A 9,934-nucleotide genomic window follows, 5' to 3' on the forward strand; every position below is an offset into this window, starting at 1 on the left:
ATGTGGAGCTAGGAGGGCTCTCTCATCCGTGCCCCGGGCCCCTCCCTCAGCAGCCAGCCCCCTGCACCCTGCTTTCTGGCACTCCTTGGGCCACGCTTTCTTGTGACGCCCTGCCGCCGTCATTGCCCAGGCCTCAGAGGACGGGCAAAGCGGGAGGAAGGTCCCAGCCCTTTTCTTCCTAGACCTATGATTCCACCTGGCCCACCACAGTGGAAGGCAGGCCTGAGGGTGGACCTCTCAGAGGGCAGAGTCCTTGTGTGAAATTAAACAAAGCCTATGAGCTGGACAGAAAGTTGTGGAGGAAAGTGGGGGTTACCAGGCATAAACGCACCCCTGCCTTCTACACCTGGTCCTGAGGATGTGGAGTAGCGGACTCTGCAGACTTCAAGAGAAGCGAATCATGTGGAGCTTCAGGCTCAATCAGGGCCAGCCCGGAGATTTGGTGATTTGGCATAGTTTGGAAGCCATGTGGGGCACTAAGGAGCAAGTCTGCCCGGAATACAGGAATACACCGAGGGGGACGGAGAGTGCGTCCAGCAACAGGAGATGAGAGGCGGCAGCGTCCACCGAGCCGAAGCAAGGGGGTTTTGTCTCCTCTTCGTTTCTTGGTTTCTGTTTTTGTTTTTTGAGACAGAGTTTCACTCTTGTTTTCCTGGCTGGAGTGGAATGGCACCATCTTGGCTCACTGCAACTTCTGCCTCTCGGGTTGAAGAGATTCTCCTGCCTCAGCCTCCCAAGTAGCTGGGGTTACAGGCACCTGCCACCAGACCTAGCTAATTTTTCTATTTTTAGTAGAGATGGGGTTTCACCAAGTTGGCCAGGTTGGTCTCGAACTCCTAACCTCAGGTGATCCACCTGCCTCAGCCTCCCAAAGTGCAGGATTACAGGCATGAGCCATCGTGCCTGGCCTGTCTCTTCTTTGCATGGTAGGGCTGCCTGGGAGACAGGACACTGAGGATGGCACAGGGCAACATCATCTTAGGGTGCTGGTGTGGAGGGAAGGTGAGTTAGAGGCTGAAGGACTGGAAGGGAGACATGGGGATTAAGTAGGGAATGTTGGAGGGCCTTGTTTCAGTGTCTTGGGTGGAAGCTGACCACTGCGTGTCATCGAGTCTTCTGCTGGTTTTGAAGGTAAGTTTACTTCATGTTATTCTGTGTTTGGGGGCTCTTGCAATAACCTCAGTTTAAGGTTTTCAGCTGGGGGCAGATTTCCACTTGGAATGAGACTTGCATTTTTAAAATTGTGAAACATGAACCCAAGGTTGTGCTTGCAGCTTTTCTGTGTCATTAGCGACTCAGCAGGCTGAGTAATGCCTCCCACCAATGACAGGGAAGAGCTCCTCCCATTCTGAAAATGTGCAGACTAGGATTGAAATATATTCATTCCCAGGAGACCTTGGGAGTTCTAATCCCTTTTAACTGTGGATGTTTCCCTAGTGGTTGCCTGGGGCTTTGCAGACATGATTAAATTAAGGATGTTGAGATGGGGAGACTGTCCTGAACTATCTGGGTGGGCGCTCGTCATCAGGGTCCTCATGGGAGGGACATGCGGAGGTCAGGGAAGGAAGCAGCAGGCAGGAGAAGTGTGGGCTGGAGAGATGTGAACGACCCCTCTCCCAGAACCTCCAGGAGGAACCAACACCTTGACATTCACCCAACAAAACGACCTCAGACTTCTGCCCTCCAGAAGTGTCCGAAAATAAACTTGGGTTGTTTTAAGCCAGAGCCTGTGGGCAGTGTGAGAGCAGCAACGGGAAGCCGGTACAGGAGGACAGCACTGGGTCCCTGCCGTCTGGGGTTCAAGGTTCGTCTTTCGGTGGTGTCTCTTCCAGAAGGCCAGGTCTCTGGCCTGAGGAGCGTATGAGGCTGTGGTGAGATGTCTGGGGAGAGGCAGCTTTGATGGTCGGGGGACAAGCATGAGAACCTGGCAGTACTGAGGGTGTGACTGGCTCAGGTTCGGGTCTCCTAAGGTCCGGGAGGAGTCAGACTTGCACTGGCAGGTGGTAATTATTTCACAAGGAGAGCGTCAGTGTTGACTGCGGGAGGATTGGAGGATCTTCAGGACTAGAGGCCAGACCGAGGGCTAAGGCGGGCTGAGGTCCTGGGAGTTTGGCTGTCAGAGCTCAAGAGCTCCTTCAGCTCATTCTGTACTCCCAGAGGATTGAAGGGTGAGGACAGTGCTGCCCTTGTGAGTGGTAGCACTCAAATGACTGAATTGGAGAAGCGAGACTCTCTTCTGCTAGAGAGGAACAGAGAGTCCCCCAGTGGGGAAAATTCTTTCTAGCTGCAGCTTGGCTTCGGTGATGGCGTATGGGGAAAAGCTCCTCTCACCTGAACACCTGCAGGCTGGGACTGGAATGTGTTCATACCCAGAGGATTTTGTGGGATGAACAAATCCATTTGCCAGTGGAAAGGGACCAGAGAACTGGCCGTTTCCCCTGTCGCCCTTGCTCCATCTCTGCTGTGACCAGGACTGTTTCTGGCAGATGGGGCAAGTTGAGGCTACTGAGACCACCGGTGTTTGTGGATTTCCCTTGCTGGGATGTGTAACCTTGTGGAGGCCATGGGCTGCTGATCCAGTCTGGCCATTGTCCCCACCCAGATCTCTTGTTGAATTGTCATCCCCAGCGCTGGAGGCTGGGCCTGGTGGGAGGTGAACCCCTCATGGCTGGTGCTGTCTCCACTGAAAGATGAGCCTTCAACCCAGATGGTGAGTTCTTGTGAGATCTCGTCATTTCAGTGTGTGGGACTTTCTGCACCTCCCAACCCTGCTTGCTGGTTCCTGTTCTGGCCATGTGATGAGCCTGCTCCCCCTTAAACTTCTGCCATGATTGTACTGAGGCTTCCTCAGAAGCTTGGCAGATGCTTCCCGTAAAGCCTGTGGAACTATGAGCCAATGAAACCTCTTTTCTTTTTATTTATTTATTTATTTATTTGAGACAGCGTCTCACTCTGTCACCTATGCTGGAGTGCAATGGCATGATCTTGGTTCACTGCAGCCTCTGTCTCCTGGGTTCAAGTGATTCTTGTGCCTCAGCCTCCCAAGTAGCTGGAACTACAGGCGTGTGCCACCATACTTGGCTAATTTTTCTATTTTTAATAGAGACAGGATTTCACCATGTTGGCCAGGCTGGTCTCAAACTCCTGACCTCAAGTGATCCACCTGCCTTGGCCTCCCAAAGTGCTGAGATTACAGGCATAAGCCACCATATCTGGCCTAAACTCCTTTTCTTTATAAATTACACAGTCCCAGGTATTTATTTATAGCAATGCAAGAATGACCTGATACAACTGTATTTCAGGGGAGGGGCCTGGAGAGACACAAGCAGTTGTGTGGGTATCTCCAAGCCCTAGCTGAGTGGATAAAATACCTGGTCTGGATCCCAGGAGCCCTTTCAGCCTCAGTGCCAGCAACCGCTATGCCTTGAGTTCCCTAAGTCAAGTTTCCGTCCCTAGAGGAGACTGGGCAGTGGAGGTGTGCGGTGGTTGAGGAAGAGTCATTGTAGGTATTGGCTATCTTAGCATATTTGTCGCCAGGGACTGTCCTTGTGCTTCAGGGTGTTAATGTGAGCTTTCATTTGAGATAGCTAATTTCTTGAGTAACAGTAAAGCCTCTTGTAAATTAGCTTCTTGGGTTCTATTTTTTTTTTTTTGAAACGGAGTCTCGCTCTGCTGCCCAGGCTGGTGCCATCTCGGCTCATGCAACCTCCCTCTTCCAAGTGCAAGCAATTCTCCTGCCTCAGCTTCCCAAGCAGCTGGGACTACAGGCACACACCACCATGCCAGGGTTATTTTTTCTATTTTAGTAGAGACAGGGTTTCACCATGTTGCCCAGGCGGTCTTGAACTCCTGAGCTCTGGCAATCTGCCTGCCTCGGCCTCCCAAAGTGGTAGGATTACAGGCGTGAGCTACGGCGCCTGGCCGGGTTCTATTTTTTAAATTATTTTTTATTGTGGTAAAATATATATAGCACAAAGGTAATTATTATTATTTTTTATTTTTGTAAGTTATTTTATTTCTTCCATGATGATTTACAGGACTATCTTCAAACCAGTCCAAATATTTTATAAATAACATCTGACCATTTTCTAACCAGTTGAGTAATTTGTTGAACAATAAGCTACCTCACATCTTTCAGCAAGAAATACATTAAATTTGGATAGTAAAGACATTACATAATGAATTAGGACACAATTAAAATTTGCTTTAAATATTTCTTTTAAATAATTCACACTTCTACTCAATGAAGGGAGACGTTTTCACAGTCCAGAGGTCTTTTGTTTTGTTAACACCGATTATGCCATGAACTCCCAGGGAAGAGGTTCCAGCAGCTCAGGCCCCTTCCCATTGGCTCCCACGCCGTGTGCTGCTCTGCGTGGCACAGGCTGGTGCTTCAGTTGGACCCAGGTACCTTTCTCTTTGGCTTCTTTCTTTTTCTGATCATTTTCCTTCATGCGTTTCAGGAAGCTATCTAGCTCTTAGAGTGCCTGATGTGCTCAATATGCACATGAATTCTCTTGGCAAGAATCTTGCCCTTAACTTCTTTGTTTACCACAATGCCAACAGCATGCTGGGGAACACTGTCGACTTTCCAGTTTGCCATGGCGACACTTGTGGGGCTTCCTTTTTGAACAGTCCCCGTTTTCTTGATATCTACAATATCACCTTTCTTATAGATTCCCATGAATGTGGCCACAGGAAGGACTCTGTTTTCTAGAAGGCGTGGAGAACACATATCGGGTGCCTGTCCTCTTTCCCTTTGTGTTTGTCATTTTGGTAAATTCCTGGAAGTTGGCAGTTCTAGCCAAAAAGCCCAAAATTTATTATCTTAACCATTTTTAAGTGTACAGTTGAGTGGCATTAGTGCATTTGCATTCGTGTGCCACCAAAAAGCAGCATTCATCTCTAGAAGTTTTTCATCTTTCCAGAGTGAAATTCTGTGCCCGTTAAACCCTCACTTCCTGTCCCCCTCCCCTGACCCCAGCCCCTGGAGCCCATTCTACTTTGCCTCTCTACGAGTTTGACCACATAAGGGATATAAGTGGGATTACACAGTATTTGTTCTTTTGTGACCGGCTTATTTCACATAGCGTAATGTCCTCACGCTTCACCCAGGTTGTAGCAGGTACTAGAATTTTCTTCCTTTTAAAGGGTGAGTAATATTGCATTGACATACACACCAGGTTTCGTTGATCCATTCATCTGTTTATGAACACTGGTTGCTTCCACCTCTTGGCTCTTGTGAACCATGCTGCTATGGACGTGGGGGTGCAGGCGTCTGCTTGAGTCCCGCTCTGGTTCCTTCTGGGTTCCACGTTGAGAGCTGTCCCCGGTGCTGTCCTGAACTCTCTGTTTCCTTAGCGTACCCAAATCACGTTGGATCCCAGGCATCTGCCTGCCCTGTGAGTAACTGTTGGCCTCTCACCTTGTGCCTGGGTGTGAGCTTGTGTCTGTGCGGCCGCTCGGGCTGAGGCAGCCTCAGGAACTGGCCCTCCATGGGTGTGGGAAGCTGTGGACCGTGTCTTGTTTGAAACTTCTTTGTGTGCCTGAGGTGAGAGTCTTCTGCTAAGAAGGCCACTTGTGGTGTTTGAGAGTTTGGCAAGGCTGGGGTGAGGATGAGTAGAATACAGATGGTGAGGTGCGGGGAGGTCGTCCCTCAGAGGGGGCAGGAAGGGGCTGCACTGAGGCCGGAAAGATGGTGAACAGCAGCATGAAGGGGCACACTGGTATTTCAAAGAAGATGATTCTGGAAGCAGAAAAGCGTTGGGTGTTCCCAGGTCTGAACCACGTGGGGAACGCTGAGGTCAAGCGGATGGCTCAGCACTTGGTCAGCAGTGGCTTGGACTGACTCGGGGGTAGTGGTAACTGCACACAGCCAAGACGCTGATGCCAGAGCCACAGAGTCCAAGGCTGAAGTGACTGATTAATCAGCCTTTGGCTGCCACTGCACTCTTCGGTGAGGATCACTGAGGCAGGTCCTGCTTTTCGTGTGTAGAAAGGGAGACTGGCCATGAGTAATGGGGAGTCTGAGGCAAGAAAACCTAGAGAGTGACATGGTTTGGCTGTGTGTCCCCACCAAAGCTCACGTTCAGTTGTCATCCCCAGTGCTGGAGGTGACGGGATCGTGGGAGTGGGTTTCTCATGAGTGGTTTAGCGCCGTCCTCTTGGTTCTGTTCTTGTGATAGTGAATGAGCTCTTGTGAGACCTCTTGTGAGTTCATGTAAGGTGTGTGAGTTCATGTAAGGTCCTCTCTGCTGTCTTTCTTTTGCTCATGCTCTGGCCATGTCACGTGCTTGCTCCCTCTTCATATTCTGCCATGAACGTGTTTCCTGAGGCCTCCTAGAAGCTGAGCAGATGCCAGAATCATGCTTCCTGTACAGCCTGTGAAACTATGAGCCAATTAAACCTCTTTGCTTTATAAATTATGTAGTCTCGAGTATTTCTTTATACCAGTGCAAGAATGGACAAATACAGGGAGGATTTGAGGTTTGAAATGTAGATGTGGACGGAGAGTCCCAGGTACAGGATTCAGTGACAGTCTCCTTAGTCACGGCTTCTGAGGAGGATGACATGGGGGAAAGTTAGGGATCCCCGTCTGGCAGTAGTCAATTTTAGAGCCCCCTTGTGTCACTGTTTGGTCAGGGAGAGGGGAGTGAGTGGTGGTGTTGATTTCTTTAGGGAGTAAACTCTCCCCTGAAGGGAAGGTATTGTGCCCCTGGTCATGCACTGGAGTCTGCACAATTGCATTTTGTCTTTAGATACCTTGTGGTCATTTTTGGTGACAGCTTGGAGTAAATGCTGGGTGTGAACTGCAAGTTGCCAAAATCAGGAAAGCAGAGAAGATGGTCATCTACAGATATAGTTTGGATGTTTGTCCTTCCAAATCTCATGTTAAAATGTGATCTCCAATGTTGGAGGCAGTGCCTGAGGGGAGGTGTTTGGGTCATGAAGGTGGATGCCTCATGAGTGACTAGATTGCATTCTGCCGGTGGTGAGTGAATGCTTACTCTTAGTTTACATGACATCTGGCTATTGAAAAGAGCCTGGCCCTTTCTCCCCCCTGCCCCTTGCTCCCTTCCCCTTGTCATGTGATACTTGCCCCTTTTCCTTCCACCTTGAGTGGAGGCTTCCCGAGGCCTCCCCAGAAGCAGACGCTGGTGCTATGCTTCTTGTGCGGTCTTCAGGACTGTGAGCCAAATAAACCTCTTTTCTTTATCAATTACCCAGGCTCAGGCATTCCTTCACAGCAATGCAAAGCGGACTAAGCCGGATGAGGACAGGGCTTTAGAGAAAGGTTAAACCCCTCAGGTTTGCATTTAGGGTTCAAGAGAAATAAGTAGGGCTCAGTAAGTCCGTGAGACATGAAAGCCCATCTGCATTCTTGATTATTCCACGTGAAGGCAAAAAGTTTTGTAAGCTGGGGTGAAGAAGTACCCTGGAAAGTCAGAAGAGAATCACTGACTGAAGTGAGTGACCGGGTGAGCTAGAGGCCGGGATGGTGCTGACGTTAGGAATTGGGGGAGTCCTGGGTTTGACTATTTTGTTTATTGTTTCTGTCTGGTACGAGGTAGTTCCTTCACCATTAGGCTGCTTTATGGGGAAGGTGGTGTTATTACAGAAACTGGGCATGGGGACCAAGAGACCCTGGTTAAGGAAGCCTTGAATTAGGCAACCATGTTGGGAGGGCAAGGAAGGGTCTATTTCAGCCTCCGAAGTTTGGCCTATGTCAGGCGAGCAAGCAGCCCAAATAGAGTCAAGCGTCATAGTGAACATAGCCTGTATTGAGAGTTTAAAGGGGGTTCAGGGGCTTTGAGCAGGAGCAAGAAAATGTAGGTGGTCAGTGAGAGCACACAAAGACAAAGGGCACAGGCACAGGGTCGGAGACTTCAGGGCGGGCCCTTGGTAGTGCCAAGAACACTGGAATTCAGGTTGGAGAGGAGCTATCCTCCCAGAAGTTTCGCTTGGGGTGATGGAGCTGAGCAGGAAGCTGTGCTGGGCACTGAGCGGTCCTAGTGAGAAAGGAAGAGGTTTAGGTAAAGGCAAGTCATGCAGGAGATGACCAAGTATAGTTTGTGTGCTTTAAGGGTGGTTGGAAAGTAAGAGGTGCTCATGGCGGAACATTGCCCCTAAGTGCATGAAGAAGGTGGTGTGTGGCCATCGATGGGCTGATGAATTCCCTTCATGCATCTGATTACTGTGGACACACAGGGGAGAGTCCCATGGAGAAAATGAACTGGGGAGATGGACACTTATTCCTTAGGCAATCCAGAGTCTTTCTTTACAATATCTACACTTCTGTATAGTATCTTCAAGAATCCCTATCTGTGGGGGTTTGGAGGGAACAGATTGTCCTGGCTTGTTTTCTCTGAAGGGTTTAAGTTGTGAAACCATGAGTTTGCACTGTGTTTACTTTACTTTTTCTGCAATGGAGTCCTCATGTTGTTGACCTAGTGCATGCATTTCAGAGAGAAGAACGTTTTGCTAATTTACATAGTGTTTTAGGCTAACATCCTAATTACTGGTGTAAGCCATTTATGAACCTACTGACCAACGGAGGAGCCATCTGGATGTCCAGAATGAGACCAGAGCAGTCCCTCCAGCTATTGTCTAGTTTGTGTCTGGAGTGAGAGACAGATTCATCTCTGTTGCCTGCAGTCTTTTGTCTCTTTGACTAATTAGTTTTCGAGGGATGACAATGGGAATGGATTCTAAGTCTCTCCACTATGGTTTTAGTCTGTAAGCCGCAGGGATGTTCTGATGTCTTGAAGGTTCTTGTGAAAAGACCCATCTGGCTTTTTAACTAAAAAGTGGCATCTCCAGGGCCCACTGACAGATGAGCACATTGCTATAAACCAGGGACTGGAGAATATACCCTGGGGGACTGTTCTGCATTGATGTCTAAATTCTTCCCTATGCGTATGGGGTCCAGAAACAGCAGCATGTAAATGTGAGTGACAGCAAGGCACGGAGTCCTGCTCACATGACTGCTCAGATTACTGGCTTCCCATCGCAAATGGAGGAGAACATAGCCCAGGCTGGGAGGAAGAGCCGGGGCAGGGCCAGCTGACGGAGGCTGGGAGGGTGGGGAGGGGAAGGTCTGGGGCCTCGCAGGGGCCAAAGGAAGAGATGAAAGCAGGAATCCAAAAGCTTCCCAAGGAGAGCTCAGAGGGCTCACCCTTTACTTCTACTAATATTCAAAGAGAACTAATATGAATTCTTCACACATTTCCAGAAAGTAGAAGAGAGGCCTGCCTTGCCGCTCATTTTCTGAGGTCAGCATTACCCTGACACCAAACCCACACAAAAATTTTACAAAAAGAGAAAATTCCAAACCAATATCTCTTATGAATAGGGACATAAAAACCCTGAACAAAATGCTAGCCTACGGTGAGCGCCTGTTGCGCCTCCCAGACAGCGGTTGTTTTCACTCAATCCTTGTATATTTTGATTTTGTTCTTTAGGTTACGTCTCTTCCCCCTCAGCTTATTTCCATAACACCATCTGGGATACTATGTTAAAATACTTTGTAGGTGACTTTATTTCTCTTCACTTTACATGCCAACATTTCTTCATCTATTACATATAATTCTTTTTTAAATGCTTATACAAAGGGGCAGATTTTCTTTTTATATAAGTTTTATAACATACTTCTGTTTTATCTTGACTTTCTCCTTTTAATTTAATTTGATATCTTTCTCTCCTCTAAGATACTTTTTTTCTCTGTTTAAAATGGCCATTTCGGCTTTCTATTTCTTTTTTAATTTTGTTTTTAAACTTTTTTTGTTTTTACTGACAAGGTTGTGGAGCCACAGAAACTCTCATTTATTGCTGGTGGAAATGCAAAATGGTACCACCACTCCAGAAGACACTTCTGGAGTTTTTTACGAAACTAAACATTTCTTGCCACGGGATCCAGTAGTCATGCTGTTTGGTA

General features: G+C 48.4%; 1 pseudogene; it reads right to left on the reverse strand.

Moving 5' to 3' along the window:
* Window positions 1–4,256: 4,256 nt before the first annotated feature.
* LOC116528881 lies at window positions 4,257–5,497 on the reverse strand (annotated as a pseudogene).
* Window positions 5,498–9,934: the final 4,437 nt, after the last annotated feature.

Source organism: Sapajus apella, unplaced genomic scaffold, assembly GCF_009761245.1.
Source record: "Sapajus apella isolate SASKATOON/1434 unplaced genomic scaffold, GSC_monkey_1.0 scaffold60, whole genome shotgun sequence".
Classification (NCBI taxonomy): Eukaryota; Metazoa; Chordata; class Mammalia; order Primates; family Cebidae; genus Sapajus; species Sapajus apella.